The sequence below is a fragment of the Camelus dromedarius genome, chromosome 17 (genome assembly GCF_036321535.1).
Source record: "Camelus dromedarius isolate mCamDro1 chromosome 17, mCamDro1.pat, whole genome shotgun sequence".
NCBI classification, from domain to species: Eukaryota; Metazoa; Chordata; class Mammalia; order Artiodactyla; family Camelidae; genus Camelus; species Camelus dromedarius.
This window is the reverse complement of record NC_087452.1, coordinates 30,211,773-30,233,514: the sequence shown is the minus strand read 5'-3', so window position 1 is coordinate 30,233,514 and position 21,742 is coordinate 30,211,773. Positions and strand designations below refer to the sequence as shown.

The 21,742-nt window shown below is 41.2% G+C and overlaps 1 protein-coding gene and 1 non-coding gene across 2 annotated transcripts in view; both read left to right on the top strand.

Annotated features, from left to right (window-relative positions):
* The window catches only part of CACNA2D3 (calcium voltage-gated channel auxiliary subunit alpha2delta 3), a 776,511-nt gene that overhangs the window by 165,195 nt on the left and 589,574 nt on the right, over positions 1 to 21,742 (top strand). The window lies entirely within an intron of this gene.
* On the top strand, positions 13,147 to 13,310 carry LOC116158416 (U1 spliceosomal RNA). The gene has a single exon (XR_004142718.1). It is a non-coding gene; the product is annotated as a U1 spliceosomal RNA (small nuclear RNA).

Sequence of the window (21,742 nt, the reverse complement as noted above, 5' to 3'; positions counted from 1 at the left end):
TTCTCCTCTGACTCACAAGTGAAGTTTGGATTTAGTTTATGTGTGTGTGGTTTATATTATGTTTCTTTATGACAAAGAAAAGAATTCCTTTTGCATCCAAAGTGAAATGTTATTTAAAATCATACTTCCCATTTTCATTGCCTATTTTTATTCTCCATTTACAAAACCCAGTTTTGAAAGATTCCCTGTCACTTTGGTCAAGAAGGAGTAGACCAAGCAGCCTGGAGAAGAGGGGCTAGTGGCCACAGAGACCCATGTGAAATTACAGTACTGGCCCCTTCTGTTAGCCAAGTAGCAATTACACCTCATCAGGGAGCCCATGTGGAGATGCTGGGCTTGCCCTGTGGTATTCTGACTGCCTTACTCCCTTCGACTAGAATAAGGTGTTGTCTGCTGGTGGATGACAGTCAGGACACTTTGAAGCAAAGCAAATGGGTTGTAGTTGGGGGTAGCTGAACACAGCAATATCACATCGCAAGTCTTCTGATTTTCCAGAGTATTACATGGTTGTTCCAACAAATCAGACAGGTAGAAAATAATGCCATTTAATTTATATCCAGGTGAGGTGAAAGAAACCTTAAAAGGTTCATGGTTGGGAGGAAATTATGGTGAATCACCGAAGTGTCACCATCAATATATCCAGATGACAGAATAAAGCAATAATAATAATCATAACAATAATAAAAGACCAACTTGTTATAATTGTATAAATTACTGGCAGCAAATGAAAGATTTTCAGAAATATTTTGAATGTGTATTTAGGATGTTTAACCAGGGACGTGTTGGTGGCATCTGTTGCCTTTTTTTGGTCTTTGCTCAGTTTCCCATATGGAGGTAAGAAGCAGCTGGTCCCACAAACACAGGGATATTATTTACATTTTCTAAATTAGGTTATGAGGGGAAAATGAAAAGGTAGTTAGGGATTCAATGGCATTTCACTTACACTGCTTCCAGGAGAGGGATGACAGCCCTTTTGAATCATCAGAGTCTTTGTTAAAAATCAGCTGGGATATCCTTGATTGCCCATCCCAAGCTGCACTGGCTGCTTGAACAGACAACACATAATGCTTTGTACAATCCCAGGCAAATATGTGTGTGCGTGTGTGTGTTTGCGCTTTTTAATTGATGTTTTTGTGTCAGCTGGGGAGGAACAGCATATCCTTGGGAATATCCTTAGAAGGCTCCCCACACTGTGCACCCAGAGATTCCTGAGCATCTCATCAGAGTGTTTGATAGGTTTGTAGAGAGGGACTTTCTCAGGGGCCCTAGGAGCCTGTGGTGGCATCAGCAAGGAGACCATCATCTAGGTCATGGTAAGGAGTTGCTTATAAACATCCTAACACCGGCCAGTGGGGAGCTGTATCCTCCCCCCATGCAGGTGTCTCTGGGCTGGGTAAAGGTACTGGTTCTCGGTGCTTTTACCAAAAGGTGAGCAGACAGGTGCCAGCTGCAGGGAGGTGTTAGAAGCAGCCCCAGGCAGGAGCACAGCCAGACTTGCAGGGGCTAGGCCTGCCGGCAGCTGTGTGGCTGACTACAAGGTGGCCTCTGTTAGGGGGCTTTTGGAGCTAGGCAGCCTCTCTCCTTGAGAACTTTCCCCAAAGGGCTCAGCGAACCCCTTCCCTTGCTGTGCTGGGAGTCTGTCACTGCAGTCTTGGTGGCAATGATGTGTGGTCCACATGGGGAAATCAGGTAGCCTCTGAGGTCAGACATGGTGGAAATGAATTGACTCTAGGGAAATGTGTTTAGTCTTCTCTTGGAAAAATGAGCATAGAGTGGAGTCAGTGACCATTCACATAGGAATTGCTTCAGTGGAGATGGAGAAAATCATAGACAGGTTTTACTTGATCCATGTGGGCTTTGAGAAAAAAATAAAATCACATATAAAAATATGAAATGATATAAAAATATCCAGATTTAAAGCTTGAAAAATTAAGAGTTGTAGCTATCCCAGGCCTCCATTCCCACATAGCCACAATCTGTGTGCACTACCCAGTTGGTTAATTTCCATGCTGTTCCCTGGTCATTTATGTTGCCACTCTGGTCCCCCAAAGCATAGACTTTGCAACCCCTAGATTAGACAGATTAGGGTCAAAACCTCTCTTAGGGAACATAACAGAGTGTTTGACTGTATGAGGTCTGAAATCTCATAGGTAGGATATTAGCAGCATCTAAAATTTACTCTATAGAGAGTAAGCAGGAGTCACTGTCATTGTTATCATCATCATTATCACCATTGTCATCTTCACAGGATGAAGCACTTCTCATTTGCTAAGATGCTATGCTATGCTCTACATCTATTATCTCATTTATTTTTTTTTATTGAGTTATCTCATTTAAATGTTACAATTCTGTGAAGCTGCATTAAAAAATTCTTGGCTGGAGGCAAGAGAAAGATTGTTCAGGACACAAGGTAAGAAAGCATTGTAAGGAGATACGGAATTTCTTTCTTTTTTTTTTTCTTCTTCAAGTTTGTAACCCACTGGACGGGGCTGTTTCTGAGATTTTCTTCACCTTTAATATTTTAGGATTTTAGCCCTTGTTTTGGGCTCTTACCCATAAGAAGTCCTCTTTGTTTTGTTGTGCCTTTTCTCCCATCTCAAAGAAAACCTGATCCATATAAATAATTCATGATCTGGTCTCATTCACAGAATCAGGAAAGAGAAACCAGAGTGATACCCTCTCTCCCTCTACCCTCCTCCCTCCAGCACATACTTTCCTACTAGAATGATGACTGCGACAATATCTCACGTGAAGAAGGAGAAGAAAAATGTTCAAAGTGGTTACATTTGAATATGTGGCATTTATCTCTCTGTGCAGGCACCTTATAGAAAAAATAATTCATCAAACTTTATTCAAGAAAAAAGAGCACTAAGCCTTCATCAGCAACAACATCAGGGGCTCACCATGGCAGGAACAGGACAGTAAAGGAGTTATTTTAGCAGAATTAACAGGAAGAAATTAGCCCCATGTATCCTTCCTTTTTATCATGGTGTGGTGCATTTGCATACTTTTGAAATTTCACATTTGCATAATCAATGATTTTAATTAGATTCTCAAATTTCCTCTCTGATGTTTGTCATGTGTACAACTTGTCTTAATAACTGAGTTGTTAGCATTTAAAAAAACAGTCATCTAATCATTGGCCCAATCCTGAGAACACAGCACCCAGTTATCTTCGCAATTTTTTAACAGTTTTACAGAGATACAATTCACATATGATACAGTTCACTCATTTAAAGTGTACAGTTCAACATTTTTTTTAATATATCCACAGAATTTTATACCCATCACCCCAAGATTTCCTTCAACCCAAAGAGAAAACCCTGTACCCATTAGCAGTCCTCTCTGTTCCCTACAAACATTAATTTCCTTTCTGTTTCTATAAATTTACCTATTCTGGACATTTCATATAAATGGAATCATACAGTGGGTGGTTTTGTGACTGGTTTCTTTCACTGAATATAATGTTTTAAAGGTTTATCCATATTGTAACAAATATCAACACTTCATTCTTTGTTGTGGTCAAATATTATTCCTCTGTATGGATGTACCACACCCATTTATAGTTTATCCATTCATCAGTTGATAGTCACTTGGGTTCTTTCCACTTTTTGGCTATAATAACTAATACTGCTGTCAACATTTGTGTGCACATTTTTGCATGAACATACATTTTCATTTGTTTTGGGTATATATAGCAACGGGATTGCTGGGTTGTGTGGTCACTCTGTGTTTAACCTTTTGAGGAACTGAAATATTTTCTAAAGTGGTCATGTAAATTTACATTCCTACCAGCAGTGTCTGAGAGTTCTGACTTCCCCATGTGCTTGTCAACATTTGTTATTTGTCATTTTGATTATAGTCATCGTAGTAAGTGTGAGGTGGTATCTCATTGTGTTTTTGACTTGCAGTTCCCTAATGACTAATACTGTTGAGCATCTTTTTATGTGCTTATTGTATATCTCTTTGTGCATCTTCTTCAAAGAAATTTTTATTCAAATCCTTTGCCCATTTAAAAATTGTGTTGTCTTTTTATTATTAAGTTATAAACGTTATTTATATATTCTAGATAGTAGTCCCTTATAAGATACATGATTTGCACATTTTTTCTCCCATTCTGCGGGTTATCTTTTCACCTTCATGATGATGGTCCTTTGTAGCACAAAAATTTTTAGTTTTGACAAAGTCTAATTCATCTATTTTTCCTATTTTGTTACTTGTACTTTTGGTGTCGGATCTAAGAAACCTTTGCCTAATCTGGGGTCACGGAGATTTGTGCCTATGTTCTTTTCTAAGAGTTTTATAATTTCAGCTCTTACATTTAGGTCTTTGATCTGATTTGAGTTAGTTTTTTTATTTGTTGTGAGGTAGGTGTCCAACTTCATTTTTTTGCTTGTGGATATCTGTTGTCCCAGCATCATTGGTTGAAAAGTGCCTTTATAGTTTAAGGTGAATTCCTTTCAGCTCTGACATTTAATCAATCCAGTGCTATCCTCTGAAGAGCTGGATCCCTAGAGCTGTAATCACAACAGCACTGTTGTGCTGACTCTGACAAGCATGTATTAAGCACTCTCCATATATTATCTGATTTAATACTCACAAACCCCTCTGAGTTGGGTAGAGTTATTACCAGTTATTAACCCATGTGTCAGGTAAAGCAGTTGAGGCCCAGTTTCTTATTATTATAAGAAACTTATTACACCAAATGTCAAGGGTAGCTGAGATTTCAACCCAGGCAGGCTTCCTTCAACCCCTGTGCTGTGCTGTCTGTCCTTAGGTTTTTAATAAGATCTCATAAATGGTGGCTGCCAGGGGCCAGGGACCACGCTAAGCACTTAAGGTGAATGATCTCAGCACTTTCCAGAACATAAAGTTCATCAGAATAGCCCAGGAATTTTGTTATAATGAAGAGGCCATTTCAGTAGTCCAAGAGTTTGCAATTCCTATGAGCTCCTCGGTGATGCGATGCTGCTGGTCAAGGGACCATATTCCAGGCAGAAAGAGATTCACCTTTTGGTTCTCAAAATTGGCTGCAGATTGGAATCACTTGGAGGCTTAAAAAAATACTCATGCCAACCCCTCCATCAGAGATTCTAATTGACTTAATCCGGAGTGCAGCCTTGGCAGGGGGAATTTTCAAAACCTCCCCAGGAGGTTCTAATGTGCAACCAAGTATGAGCAATGCCATCTCATCCTGCAGTGAGCCCCAGGGGTAGCCACTTGAGTCTAGTTTTAGAGATGAACTGGCCTGTTAATAGGCCACACAGAGCCTGTGGAAGTGGGATAAATGCTGTTTGTGTGGTAATTGGAATGCTTCTCTTCACAGCCACCAGGGCAGTGGCTGTGTCTGTCTTGCTCCCTGTGTCACCCCAACACCTCACCACTTGGCTTGGGGGAGCAGTAGGTGTTCACTTAAAAGTAGGGTGTTGTGCTGAGGATGCCAGAAGCTGCAGGAGGGTTTACACTTCTGTCTCTGCTTCTGTGTCTGCATCACTCATTGGCTGTCTCTCTTTCCCTTTGTGGGGAAGGCAAGGCTGCCATCTTCCCTACTTTTCTCTCTATTTTTGATTTATGTTCACCCACCCTTCCCCTTGAAAAAGTATTCTGCCCTCTCAGTAATTGGAAGCTGCGCCATGAGAAGGCTCCTCCCAGTCTCAGTGGAAGGCTCGGCCCCTTTGTCCTCTGTCCCTCTGCTCCACTGAGTGTGCTTTGGTGACTGGAGAAAATGGAGCCTTTGTGCAGTCCCAGACATATAAACCCCAGGGCACACTCAGAAGGAGGGGCTGCATGGTCCTGTGGTCTCTTTTGTGCTGGGAGATACCGTAAGAGGCCTGTTCTCAGTGGAAGCCAAGAACCCTGCTTTATTTTCAGCTACAATTAGCAGATGGATCAGTTCCAGATTGTCCAACTTTGGGGAATCTGACCTGCCCCTTTGGCTTCTTATTGCCAGAGAAAGGAGATGTGGAATGGGCTTGGCACTGCAGTGTTTTCCCAGGGGTTGCGGGCAAATCTCTGAGGCTTTTGCTTGGTCCTTTCACAGCCCTTTATTGTTTGAGGGAAGGCAAAGATGCAGATTAAACAGAACATTCAGGGAAGAAAACCCTGAGTTCATCAGCCCCAGACTTTCAGCGGACCGTAGGCTGGTGTCCAGTGTGGGCAGACTTAGGCCAGTGTCTAATAAAGTGACGCAGGTGAGGAGCCCAGGCGTCACAGAGACATAGCTGCCTCACAATTTTAATAGTTATATGTGTGTTTTAATCCTTCATAGAACAGATGTAACTGCCCTTTTTTTTTGTTTTGCTTTTTTTTTTCATTTTTCAGTTTTATTAGGTAGGATTGTTACAATTTGACTACACATATACAATATATTGCATGTAAATACATATACACAATAGACTGCACATTTTTTTAATTTACATATATGTACTGTTCTTTTTTTAATTTAATTTTTTGAGGGAGAGGTAATTACATTTGTTTATTTATTTTTGGAGGAGGTACTGGGGATTGAACACAGGGCCTCATGCATGATATTCATGCGCTCTACTGCTTGAGCTATACCCTCCCCTAACTACCCTTTAAAATAAATTTATCTAAGCTATGTGACTTGATTTAAAGAAATGTAGTCAGGAAAGATGAGATGAGGAGGCTGGTTGCAGCCTTATTTTGGGGGTTGTTGTAGAGTCCCTAGGACCTCCTCATTAGGGAAAGGGACAGGTCAAATGTACTGGATGTAACAAAGCAACCCACATTGATCTTGAGTGAAACAATGCATAAGAAAGAGAATAAGACTTACAGCATAATAGTATCTATATAAATTAAAAACATGTAAAACAACATGCATCTGTTATAAACACATGCACAGTTAAGGTTATCTATCATATTCATTAGAATGGGTATCTGTGAGGGTCAGGGCTGAAGGGGAAAGTATAATCAAGAGGAGGCCTTGCATGATGATAATATGCTGAAAGTGTGAATAACTCATCCTTTGGTATGAGTTGTAGGTGTACACACACACACACACACACACACACACACACACACACACACACACACACACACACATACACAAAGTGAGCCATTGATAGATACACATCCATCCACAGGATGGCAGACTGAGAAGGTGAATACTAATGCTGCTATACTGACAAACATATGAAGTTCGAGCAACAGAGCAAAGGTAGAATGATAACCTGTATAGTGAACGATTCTTCGGTTACTTTCTTTGTATCCGGTCCCCACCTTGTGCTTTACAAATTATTGCATTCCATTTTCTCAACAACTTTGTGAAGTAGGTGGTATTTTCACCCTTTTCACAGATGAGTAAACTGAGGCAGGTCCAGGGTCATAGAGGGAAAGTATGGCAGATCTAGTCCATCTGACTCCGATGGCCCTGTCTGCCATTTCTGTAGCTGCATAACCCTTTTTAGCTTAAGGATTCCTTTAAAATGGGTGCACCTTTAATAGCCTGGCTGATGCTGGCAATTGCTCAGCTTTTGCTGTCTCTACATTAGCTGAAACCAGAGTCGTCCCACAGTAGTTGAAGGCCCTGTAGGGACTACTAGGTTGGATCTTTTGTAGGAAGATTTGTTGCTGTAGCCCTTTTGCTACTCCTGATACTTGATTTCGTGCCTCTAGAGTCCAAGTCTTATTGTCTTATCTTTTCTGTTTTTTGTCTGTCATTCCCAATATTGCCCCAGTGTTGTTCCCTGTACGACCACCCCCTTCCTCTGCCCGTCATCCAGCCAGGCAAATAATTATATAACATTGGGCTTCTGTGTGTGTGTCGTCTAAGTGATTTACCAGGAAGGTGCATAATTCTATGGTGGACAGCTGAATTACCTGGAATGCTTTAGTTTATTTCACCGTGTACACGAGTAGATCAAGCCATGGAGCCCTTCCTGGTCATTAAGATGTAGCCTGACTCTTGCATCCAAAGTATTTCGGTGCCTTAAGTGAGAGCCTTGTCTGACCTGTTGGCTGTTGGCAGGGCTCTAGGAGTGCACCCCAAGGGCAGACAACACCAGTAAATCGTAATCACAATGGAGCAAGAGGGAAGAAGTAAACAGTTCTGAAACTGTGCTATAAATTGTCATCCAGTGATGATTCTGTTTTATTATGGAGGTTAAATTACAGCAATCACCAGTGCACAAAGACACTGCAGTAAAAAAACATTTGGGAACAATGTTTTTCTTCTAAGGCTTGAGTGATGGGTGCGCAGGAATAAACACCGTAACTTGTTTACCATGGGCCAAAAAGGAAAATATGAACTATAGCCCACTGTGAGGTAGCACTGCCTTTTACTTTTATGAACCAAGCAGATTGTGAGTGTGTTGCTGTTGCCACAGGAAAAGATGATAAACTTTGACTGGAAGACAACTTGCAGCTAGGTTTTTCTTCTTTCTGTATCTTTTCTCCATCTCCTTTCCCCCCACCACCCGTGTGTGTGTGTGTGTGTGTGCGCGTATGTTTATATCTACTCAGGTTAGGATGTGCTAGGATAAAACGAACTGGAGAGCAGTACCTGTCTCAGTGATGACCAGTTTATAGATGCTGCCAAATTCCCCAGCATGCCATTGAATGGGCTTGCATATAATGGGTTTTTTGATTCCATGGTGAAGAAGATGGGCTTTGGAGTTCCCAGAATCCAGGTTCAAACCCAGACTGCCTTATGACAGCTGTGTGACCTAGGGAAGGTCATTTCTTTCTCTGAGCCTCAGGATGGTCAGCTGCAAAATGAATGCAGAGACTTACCTCACTCACAGGGGCTTGTAAAATATGTGTCCCAGTTCTGGACACACAGGAAGTGCCTAGTAATTGTTTCTTCTCATTATTATTGTCTAGCAGCAGCAGCAGTTAGCAGCATCACCACAGATCTTTGGGCATCCCTGTAGTGGCTGTGTTATTTTCACTAACCTTGGTATTATGTTGCAGTCTTTATAATTTATACATAGAAGCAACTGTGTTTACTCTGGAAGTTCATTTTGTTATTGTAGAGAGCTTATTGCCCTCCATTATTTCTCATTTCATTTACAATTAAATCAAAACCCATTCATTGGCAAGGCTATTGCAAGATCCTGGCCCTGTCCTCCTCTCCCAGCCCCTTTCCTGCTTATTCCTTGAATTTGCCAAGTTGGTTCTCTCTGCAGTGCCCTTGCACGTGGGGTTCTCTGTTAGTGGAATCTTCCTTGCCAGAATCTGGTTTCTCCTTATTATTCAGGGTTTAGCTCAGATTCTCTTACTTCAGGCAGCTTTCCTTGGCCAACTTGTCCAAGATAGAACCCCCTCCTACCCTACCCAAAACACCACCCTCACTCCCCATTTCCACTACCCATTGCCCTGTCATTTTCATCTCACTGCCTTACTTACGCATTTTCTTAAGGAGCTCATAGGTATCTAAAATTACCTTTTAATGTATCTATCTGGCTTTTATTTCCTTCCCTACTAGAATGTAAGCCCCAATAGAAGGACTGTGAGTAACCTATTCTCCTGGGACAGTGCCTTCTGTAGCAGAGATATCCAAAAAGTATTTGTTAAATAAGGAACAGATGTTTTGCTAATGTGCGGGAGATCAGAATATTTTACTTATGAAAATATTGGAAATGTAATTTAAATAAATCCTTATTAATAGCCTTTTAAAACAGTAGGAATAATGCTGTTTTCTGTGAGTGAGTTGTAAGATGCACTCTAGTGTGTAGAATTTATAAACTACTAATGACACCACTGGCTTATGGTAATTACAGGGTGGAAAGTAATATGTGATTTAATCATCAAGCTCTAATTTTCTCAGGACTTTAAAGAGTATAATTTGTGATGACCTGTAAATATTTATTGAATAATTAATTATGAATTTTACATGCGTGTATTTAGTGATACTGTAGGGTTGTTTTTTGGGAGGAAAGATTTCCCTAAGGGTGATGAGTCACAGTGCTTAACTTGCTTTTAAGTGTGACAAAGGACAAAGAAAAGCCAATATTGAAAGAGAAATAATGTTAGAAAAGTTAGATTATAGGCAAATAAAATCCTACTGAGTTTTAAAAAGCACTTAGAAATATTACTTCCACCAATGTTACTCTTTAGATTTGAGCTGATAATGTTTCCCTCCTGACCGCCAACATTTTATTATGAAAAAGTTCAAATGTACAGCAAAGTTGAAGCAATTTTACCATGAACATTCATATATCCATCACCAGTATCTGTCCATCTACCCATGCCTCTGACTGTCTAGTAATACATCTTATTTTTAGTGCCAAATTTTTAGTGCAAAAAGCACCGTATTGCTTTATTTGCAGACTCCTTGATAGTATTTTTTATTCTTATTTTTTATTGAAGAATGTTAGTTTCATGTGTATAGCAAAGGGATTGAGTTATACATATACATATATATATATTTTTTCAGATTCTTTTCCCTTACAGCTCATTACAAGAAATTGAATATAGTTCCCTGTGCTATACAGTAAGTCCTTGGTGTTTATCTGTTTTATATATAGTAATGCGTATCTATTCATCCCAAGTTCCTAATCTATCCGTCCCCATCCTTTCCTGTCTTGGTATTTTTAACAGTCCATTTGTCATTGGAAAAGCAACATGTTTTGTGGACACTGGGTTGATACTTAAGTCTAACATATTTCATGCAAAAGTTTGAAGTGGAATTAGTGAAATTCTCAGCCTCATGAAATAGGACCCAAAGTCTTCCTGGGCTTTCTCCTTAGGTTTGAAATGATCTATTATTAGCATGTGCGCTACGTTAGGCAGATACACTGTTGATGAATTTTAGACTTTTGAAAGTGTGAGGAAAGACACAGAAATCCCTCCAGGTATTTCAAACACGAAGAGCTTTAACACAGAATTCAATGTTTACAAAATAATTGGAATGGTTGAGGAAACAAACATCAGAGAAAGCCAACTCTAATTTTTAGGTAACCAGGAAGTGTAGGGATCTCAGGGGATATGCCACCCATGATTTCAGCAATACCGAGGTGGGTGATTTGCTGGAGCATGCTGGAAGCTGCTGGCATAGCCTCCTGCTGCCCTCAGCTGAATCTCAAATACCTGTTACTCATTGCTTTAGGGTCAGAACCTATGCTCTGCTTCTCCTGCTCTTGCATGTCTCTGAGCAGGGCCTCTCACTGGCTGAATCTAATCTAGACCCTGACTGGAGGATTCTGGGAAATGTAATTCCTGGGCTATAAGCCTCTGCCATACAGGAGCAAGCATGTTACCAACAATTGGCATAGCATATTGGCCAAATCTTATATCAGAAACCAGTAGGAAATTTTATACATATAATTCTATACTTAGCATGTTAAGAAAAGTTGTTGGCCACTTCAGTAGTTTTTCATGGAATAGGTACAGTATTCTAGTGTCATTTGGTGGTATAAATGATAGTATTTTGCTTTTGCAAATGTTCAGAATTAAAATCCTTGACTTGTATCCTTTCATGTTGAACTCCAATAAATTCACAGTGACCAAAACAAATGTGTTTGGGTGGATGGACGAATGACCGGTAAAGAAAGAGCTTATATAATGATGCATCACCAAAGTATATGTGTTTTCAAATGGTCTCTTATGGGACCAGGAACAGGGATCCTTCCAAAGTGCAAAGGAGTGAAGTGGAAATGATGGGCTGACACAACATGGGGTTGTGTTTACTGGGAAGGATTGTCTGGCCTGGAGCCCTGTAGACTCATTTATGGTCCTACTCCTGCCCTTGCCAGGGATCCCCAGTTTTCCATGTTAGAGCTGCATAATCAGGTTAATGCATGTTTTGGATACATTTGAGCTTAAAGGTCATGCCTGACTTTTCTGGCATGAATGTCTGCTGTGTTCTGCCTTCCAAGTATCCATCTCCCTGGCTCTGGAAGCTGCACCCTGACTTTCTTTCCTCATTGTAGGCCATGGTGGGGGTGGGGTGATGTATAACACATGGCCCAGGCCTGGACAGTCTGTGTATTTCTTTCTCTGACAGTCATTTATCTTTGGATGGGTACCTGACTTGGGTCAGCCCAAAGATACCCCATTAGGGACTTGTTTTGGAAAGATGAGGGCGAAGGCACTCTTTTTTCACCAGCATGGCTGAGCTGCCAGGATATAATGTGGAGGTGCCACAGCTGTTGTCCCTTAGCCTCACAAGGGGAGCACTTGGTGCTTGCTGAGAACAAAAGTCACCAGTGATACAGGCTGTGTATGCAGGCTCACACATGCAAACATGGAGGTATATGGTAACACAGTTGACACTCTGAATACAGCTCTGGCTACAGTTGGCATTAAGCTGGGCATTTTACCTTTATAAGTAAAATTAATTTCCCCTCTCACACTTAAAAAAAAAATTGAGTCAGTTTGCCATATCTGTCACTTGCAACTAAATGTGTCCAATGCACCATTCATTAAAAAAAAACAAACCTGAGACATTCTATAATTTTACCATGGGGCACCTCTTCTGGACTTAGGTAGATGTTTCTGTGTTGAGATACTGCCATCTCCCTTTTTTGGTGTCCACCTGCGCTGGAACCCCCTGAAATCAGGTTTGGCACCCTTTTCTTCAATACTTTACAGAACTGTAAACTCTCCATAGCAAGAACTGAGCTAACTTTGAATGAATAAATAGCTCCTCCCTCTGCTTTCTGTAATTACTTTTGGACTGTGACTGACTGAAGCTCTGTAAAATTTAGGAGTCCCCTGACCCTCATCTGCATGAGGGTCCTCGGCATGGGCCACCTTGCCCTATGAACTTGCTTAAGGTTCCTGTACCTCCTGGCTACATTTTGAACACCAATCTAATGTGTCTGTTGATGAGCCTTCTCTTGTTTGATGCTTTTGGCTCAAATCACACACACAAACAAAATCACACTTTTTAATTTCCAATCTCTAATGTGAAGCCTGGCCATGATCAGACCATGATCAGATCATGTAATAACGGTGCTCAAATTGAAACAGACATAATAAATTTGTGTTGCTTCCAGTCCTTTATAAGGGGGTTGTAAAGTAATTACAAGCATGCAAGAACAAAGCCATGAAAGACTCACTGTGTGGTCTTATTAATGTCTGTTTCATCAAGTCATTTTTGTCAGACTGTGCATACATGTGTGCGTGTGTGCGCGTTTTCCGTTTTGGGCATTGGAGTTGGTTCATTCAGATTTGCATTACATAATACTTACCTGGCAGGGGACATATCATGATCACGAAGGTGGTTTTCCCAGAGTGAGGCTTATCCATTGGACTCCAGATGTGCAGACCCCTGTGATTTCCCCAAATGTGGGAAACTTGATTGCATAATTTATGGTAGTAGGGGACTGCATTCACGCTCTCCCCTTAGAGGCAAACAAAAAGATCTGCATTATATAGAGAGAGATCTATGTTAGTGTTATGATTCCAAAACCCTCACATCATCACCAGGCTGTGCAATTGTAAAATGTTATGTGACTGCGGAAGTGGAGTGTGTTCCAACTGAAGTTGGCTTTTGGATTTCTGTGAGTGTTCTGTTAATAGATGCTGTGCTTTTCTCCTCTTCTTTTCTATACAATATGCATTATTCTATTTCCTGGTACTCTGCTTCTTGATTTTCCATGGGAATCTACCTCTTTCTAACACCCGGTCTATAAGATTTGGATGGAGCGGGTCCCAGGTATGAGTATGAGGCCATGGTTTGTCTATTCAGTAGGTGGCACAGTCCTTACCTTGGGGGACGAAGCCTGAGCTGCTCTGGCCTTGTCACCCCCCTGACCTCATTTCTTGCCATTTTATCCTTCACTCACTGTACTCCACTTCTCTCCTGAGCCTTTGTATCTGTTGTCCCCTTTATCTGGTTTGCTCATTCCCCAGCCAGCCAGCCATGTGGCTTACCCTGCACTTCTTTTTGGTATCTGTTCAACGTCCTTTCTCAAAGAGACATTCCCTGGTCACCCTCACTAAGATAGTATCCCTGGCCCTTTTAGTCATATGAGCTAATACATTCCCTACCTTCTGTAAGCACCTGTGAGTTAGGTTTCCATTCCTCACTGGTATAGAAGTATAGGTGGAGATACTGCTTTTGTTCAAGCTCCTTCAGTGTTTGTTTTTGCTCTACTCCAAGGTCCTAGCACTCCAACTCCCCTGGTGGCTGGCCCAGCATCCCCACAGTAGAGCCCTGGGGTAGATCCTTGAACTGGTACCTGTGTCAGAACTCTAGTGCCTGTCTTCTCACAGCCATGTAACTCGACGGAGATTTATGGGAAGCTGTGCAGAGAGATGTTGGGACCTGGAGGTGTAATGCAGAGACAAATTTGGAGTGGGGGCACCCAACCTTCCTTCTGATCTGAAGGAACTAGGAAGGTTGGTTCACCCTGTCATCTGGTACACACACATGGGATGAAGTAGCATGGATATAATCTGAGAAAGGGATCTTGGTGCTGTTACCACTTGCATCCCCTTCTCCAGAAGGTCAAAGCTCTGAGAGGCTGGAAGTGTTAGGAGCTTCTCCAGCAATTAATAGGCACTAGGTACTGAGAACTTTCTCCATTCATCCATCTGCTGATTCTTATGGTACATGCAAATCTTTACATTGTTTAGTTCTTGAAATGGCACTTGTATAGTTTATAGAATTTCCTGTACTTCCTCTGTCTTTCAAGCTACGGTGAGATCTTTTTTTGTTTTGTTTTATTTTGTTTCTGTTTTTTTTTTTATAGTCCAACTATATAGCATAGGGCCTGAGTCAATGGTAATAGTTGATAAGTGTCAAGTTAATAGAATGATAAATAACAATTATTGAATCTTTACCATACCCAGGCATGGTTCTAACTATAATATATTTATAAATTTATTTAATCTCACAACAGTATTAAGGATGTAGTATTATTTCTCCATTTTTTAGATGAGAAAACTGCCTCACAGAGCTTTTAAGTGACTTTGCAAAGATCACACTGCTGGCAAGTAGAAGAGCTTGAACTTGGGCCTGTGTGTATCTACGTAATAATCATTTTACTAATGTGCAAAAATAATATAGTTGTCATACATTGTTACTATGTCACCTAAACATATAATAGAATGTTTGTAACAGAGTGTCATAGGCAGCTTATCCACTGCACAATGAACCATCCACTGAACCATGCTTATGTGTAAATGAGAGGCGTTAGAGGAATCTAAAGATGGGTAAGGCAGTTTCAGGATCTGAGAAGCTTACAGTTTTGAGTTAATGATAGAAATCTATGCACAAAGCCATCCTAAGAAGTAATGGGACTGAGTATTGTAATAGAGACATACAATTCTGTTGAAATGTACAGGAGATGGTGGTTGATGCTGGTCTCTGCCAGGAGAGGGCTCTGAGAAGAGGTGGAAAAGGCAGGTGCATGAGAGGGGAGAAAGTGTGATCAGGGGCCTAGGAGCAGGGCATCTTCCTGTGTGAAACTGATGCTTCAAAGCTTGAAGCCTTGTGTTCCCTCCAAACCAGTAGGTTAGATGACAGATCATTAAGAAGAACAGCATTGAACAAATGATGGGACCTCCTGGGACCCAAGAGATAAAACTGAAATCAGTGAAGGGAGTGTCTTAAGGTGGCTGACCAGGACTGGTTTGAGGTCGACAAGGTGGGTAACTGGCTACCAGCAAGTGTGGAAAGGTGTCTCCAAAGCCTAATCTGGGGTTGGGGGGGGAGCTGCCTCGAAGGGGAGCCACCAGGCCTGGGCTCTCTAGTTGTCTGGGGCTTTGAGCAGGAAGCCACGGGACCCAGAGGGAAGTGGGATCTTCTCTGTGTAGCTGTGTGTGGACAGACACTGGCACACAAAAAAAAAACAATTTACTGTCCTTGCTGTTTGGAGTGAACATTCTTGGATAGTGAGCATTTGAAACAGATTTATTGCATTAAGGAAATTCTTAAACTGTTTTTTCCTCTTGGGAAAATATATCTAATCCAGAGAAGTGCTTCTAGGCCCTGAGTGAATTTAAGGCTCACCTGAGACTCTTGTTAAATGCCGATTCATAGGCCCTTTTTGGAGGATTAATTCAGTCAGCTTTGAGACAGACTAGGGAGCTGGAGTTTTAAAACCATCCCCAACTCCCCTCCTTACCCTCACCTGCCAAAGAGATTCCAGCCAGAAAGGTTATGGACTCTCATTTGGAGAAGCCTTGAGCCAGAGCAGTAATTTCTAAAGGAGGGTATATAACATGCACCTCTTCCATGCAGGAAGAAAATATTAGAATGTATTTTTTAAAGTGTCTATTTTTGTGTATGTTTTATAATATGCATAGTAGGACAATAATACATCAAGATAGTTACACAATAGTGGATATTTATGTAATTTGTATATAAATATACCTATTTGCATGTATATGGTGTTTTGCTGATAAGACTATGCATTTTAAAAAAATTCAGACAGTTAATTTAAAGGAGGTTTTTGGGATTTATCTTGCTGAAATAGGCAAGGCATACCGTGTCACAGATAATTAGAGGAAGTGGTAGTGGAGTATTATACTTCACTTATAATTAGAGAATAATAAACATTATTACTAAGACACTCTGCTGAGTTATGCTTGTGTTGCCTCTCTCTCTCTCACCCCTCTGTTTCCAGGAGCCCACCTCCCCGTGGTTACAGCAGGGAGTGCTTCATTACCTGGTAGCTGGACCTCTGATTAGATTGAGTTCATCCAAGGCAGAGCTAGTGTATCCTTATTCAGCTTTATGTCTCAGTCCCCAGCACAGTGTCTAGGTCCCCAAATATTTGGTGACTGAATGAGGGAGGGAGAGAGGAAAGGAGGGAAGGATTCCATCCATTGCTTTCTGTCATTTTCTTTGGCATGCTGGAAGCCATAAACAAGAGCAAATTGTGTTTTGGCAATAAGTTATTTTTCCCTATACAGTTCTTTTCAGCCTAATATGCCATCTGATCAGAAGGTTTCTGTTCCTTAGGGAATGTCTCTTTCGTTGGAGGCAGACTCACAGGACCTGGTCTGGGTTCCAGCTCTGCTGTGACCTTTATATAAATTGCTCCTCCTCTGGGGGAGTCTCAAGTTTCTCCTGCCCTGAAATAAGGGATTTGGAGTGACCCAAACTCCAACAATTTCTGTTTTGCCTTCATAATTTTTGCCTAATCTGGAGTAGTATTTATAGGGGTGTTTAAAAGGATGTTTTTCTTTACATTTATTTTGTTAAATTTATTTTAAAAGCAGCCTTTAAATAGTTAGCATTGAAGGAAAACCAGCTGGCCATAAAAGAAGACACAGGAGGCAGTAGACTGAACCCAGAACAGCCTTGCTCAGTTCTAGCTCACTGCCATGGCCTGCAGGGCTTGGAGCCAGTGACCCGTGGGGAGACAGGAGATGAGTCCAGTTTGGAAAGGCGTTAAGAGGCCCAGAATGCTGGTCTGATACTTTTCTTCTCCTTGTCTCAATCGCTAGGCTAGAAGGAGAGCAGGAAAAGAAATACTTTTCTTTCTCTGAGGTTCGTTGTTACGTAAAATGGTATCTAGTTACTACATATTATTGTCACTTCCCACAGTACCTGAGACCTTACACCATCCCCACTGGCCTCTGCCTCTGACCCTGGAGGATTCTAGGCCTTTCCTGCCTTAGATAGAACATGATTAGTTACTGGGTCTCTCATGTTGACTCTTTTTGTATGTGTGCATTTTTACATTTTTAGTGTTTGAATCATAGCTTCCCAGGAAACCAGGTGTCTCTTATAGCTGTTTTCAGTTTAAATAAATATAGGGAGCTGGAAAGATCCCACTTGTATCATGACCTCTGCCTCCCATGCCAAGCTTCATAGGACACTGCCCTGTATATGTGGATTGAGCGCACCTCCTGCCTTAGACCCTTGCTGGGGCTAAGAAGGGTTAAAATAAATGTTTCCATCCTAGAGAAGGGGTAAGCCATATCCTGGCTCCAGAGGTTTGATGACCCTGCCTCGAAGTTAGGGTATTGTTAGTTTAGGCCCGATTTATAGTGATCCATTTGTAAGTGTCACTTCTTGAGATGATGATAAAACACGTGGCAGTGGGGAGAGATGACAGTACACAGAGGGCTCCTCCTGAGTAATGGGTACCACACGTCTCATCCAGCGTCTGGTCCAGCATAAAACCAGGGAGGACAACAGTCTGAAGAGATCCTTTGAGACTGTCAGAATGGCCTGTATCAAGGAGCATAATGAATAGATTTATCCTCTTTAGAATACCAAAAGGCCCTTGCCATAGTTTTGTTTCCTGTTCATAATATTTAGATGTTAATTGTACTTGGGATCTCTGTGAATTGGTTTGCCGTCACATAATTGTTATGTGTTATTCTTCTCATGCATCTTTAAATTAAGAAATTTTATTTTTTAGTGCAGTTTTACATTTTTACAACAACTGAGCAGAAAATACAGAGTATTCTCGTATGTTTCTTTGCTCCACGTTCCCATCCAGTTTCTCCTTTAATTAACATCTTGCATTAGTGTGGTACATTTTTTAAAATCAGTGAATGAATATTGATATTGTTATTGTCAACTAAAGTCCATAGTTTACATTGGAGTGCACTCTGTGTTGTATAGGGTCTTAGTAAGTTTGGGCTGCTATAATAAGGTACCATAGACTAGTAGGCATGTAAACAATGGAAGTTTATTTCTCACAGTTCTGGAGGCTAGTTATTCAAGATCAGGGTGTCAGCATGGTCAGGTTCTGGTGAGGGCACTCTTCTGGGTTGCAGATGGCTGATGTCTTATTGCATCCTCACAAGGTGGAAAGAGAGAAAGCTAGCCCTCAGTCCTCTTCTTACGAGGGCACTGATCCCACTCATGAGGCTCCACTCTCATGACCTAATCACTCCCCAGAGCCCCATCTTCAAGCACCATCACATTGGGGATTAGATTTCAACATACACATTTTGCAGAGATATAAACATTCAGTTCACAACATACAGTTCTATGGGTTTTAACAAATGTGTAGTATCATGTAACTACAATTTCAGTATCATACAGAACAGTTTCACTGCCCTAAAAATCTGCTGTGCTCCTGGCAATCAGCAATCTTTTTACTCTATTTTTTTTTCCTTTTCCTATAATTTTTTTGAACTGTGGTTAAATCTACTTGATTTTGTGCTTCTGAAGTCCTGTGCCTTATTGTCTTATGTGGAATGTTGGTAGAGCCTTGACCACACGTGGAGAGCCATGCTGCACATTTTCTGTGCAGGGTCACTTTGACCCCTTTTGCCAGCACAACACACAGATGTTGTTATTACCCTTACCCTCCCCCCACCCCTTATGCACAAGGAAGAAGAGGCAGGGAGGCCAGTAGCTGAGCCTGAAAATTGCAGAGATCGGATTAAATTCTCATCTGTCCAACTCCAAAGCTCCCACTGTTCACCAGTGCACTTTCCTGCTGTTGTGGGAAGTTGATGAAGAAGTGATTTAAATGCTCTTTGGAGGGTTGTAACTCACTCCCTTTCATTTTGGAGACCAGCTGAAATGGAGATCTTTATTCCTCCTTATTAATCAGTCCTTTAGATGATAACTTCAGATGATGCTTCAGTTTTCCTGCTGCTTATGTTTCTATCAGATTTGATAGATGCCTTGTAATAAAAATTCTTAATGCAGAAGCTGCTTATTTCTATGTTAAACATCAGAAGTTTGGGGGGCACAGAGTAAGGAATGAGATTAATGCTGTTACAAGATCAGAAAATAACTTGTTTTGGCTGAGTTTTTAAAATCAACAGCTCCTTCACAGAAGGCTCTTTTGGGGTCTGTTTGACAGGTGACCTCATGGATCTGGTAAGATGACTCAAGGCTTCTCTCTGCCCCATCCTAGGTGGAACTGTTGCCTCCTTGCCTGGGGACTACTGTGCACACACAAACCGCTTCAGGGCCCTTCCATGCACTGATTGGTCTATGGGTCCACTTACCTCTTTCAGACTTTTGGGCCATAGAAAGCAGGGACCTCTCTTGGGGGGACTGCTACACTGTAGGCACTTAGTAAATATATGTTTAATAAATGTAATCGTATAGTGCTATATGCTTTCCAAGCAGTCCCAAATACATAAAATCACATCTTACATTTATTCAACTCCCATGTGTGAATACAAAAAAGTTAATGTTTCTTGAAAGAAAATTCCTAGATTGTTCTGCTCTTGGGTCACTGGAGTAGTAAGTTGACTGCAGCACAAGGCTTGATCAAGAACACTCATCATGCCAGCCAGAATCTGCATCTTGACTGTAGCCCCGTTCTCTAACCATAGACCCCTTTGCTGCTTGTGAATGGGTTCAACATAGCCAATTATTGTTCTTTTTGGAATCTGGCTTTCCCTGTTCTCAGCCTAAGTAAGTATTGACATGTTTCAGTGGAGTTCTTTTTTATTTCATTGGCTGGTATTGTGGAAAGAACTGTGATGGTAATTCATTGAAACATTTTATCTGCAAGATAAAATATTTTTTAATTGGCAGAATCTTCATATTCAAGTAAAAATGGGTAATTTTCTGGTAATTTTATTGCCAGTGCTCTGATATCTACAATATTATGTTTCAGTTAGAAAATGCTCGATCCTCTGAACTCACAGACATCTATTTTCTTTTAAATGGAAATTCAAGGCACATTATCAGGAGTCTCTTTGTTCACAGAAGAAACACTGCTATTTCTTTACCCATAACTCAAGTTTTTCTCATTCTATGGATTATTGCAAACGGCATGAAAATTATTTGCTCATCCTCTTTTTCTGTCAAGAAGAGAGATTTTTGTGTTAGAAACACACCTAATTACCACTGTGGCTTTTTCGATTAACATCCCACAGTAGGAAGTAAGAGGCTTATGGCTCTGTCCCAGGGAGGGAGAAAGAAAATGGATCTGGGATGGTGATGAGGATGGTGGTGATGGTGGGGAGTGCAAAAAAGAAAGGCATTTCAGGGAGCAGGGGGCTGAGTTTCTGAGCTATTTCACAATTGCCACTCTCATTTCCACAATCACACTGCAGGACTAAAGAAGAGGGACTTAGGAGGGTGGGAAGAAGCAGAGCAAGAAGTGCCCATACCTTGAGCCCACTGAGCCTGTGGATTGAATCTGTCTATGACTGGCCTCCCATATCCATTCGTTCTGAACGTTGCGCTTTCTCATTAGGAATCTCTCATTAAGAGACATTCCTAAGAGGCAGCTCCTTTCAGGAATTCTGAAGCAAAGACTTCCTGGAGCCCATCAGCAGTACCAGCCCATCTGTCACTCCTCCTCCCCACTACCCTTAATGGCTCTCTTGACTCTGCTTCAAGCTGTTTGCTTCTTCTCTTTCCAGAGTGTTTCTGTGTTTATCTCTATTTCACTATGCTGCTTTAATTTTTCTCTAACTTCTCGTTATTCACTTCCTTATCTTTAAAATCACCAGTGAGCTTCTTTTTTCTTCTTAATTAGGTTTAAACCTCTTTTGTCCATAAAGCTTCCTGGAAAGTCACACCACCCAGGTGTCCATCATGGTAGCCCTTAGGATGACTTTGTTAGGGGATGTTCTGCTCCGTCCTGGAGTCTCTTCTTTGTTAGGATGGATGTCTTGTTTAGTCATGGCTTCCTTAAATTTGTACCTCCGTTTCCAACCTCAGTACTCCTTTCTGTATCTGAGCATCAGGAACCTCTGTCCTTTACCCTACTGTTCAGAGCAGGTGCTTGCCTTCCAAGATGTGTCTGTGAATGCTGGCTGCCATGATGTAAATTCCTTTTAATACATTCCCAGGACAGAGAGCCCTTGGGTTCAGAAATTGCCTTTGCAGTTGTCTAATGTTTTGAGTTTTGATGCAGCTTTTGATGTCTTATGACCAAAGTAGCTGAAT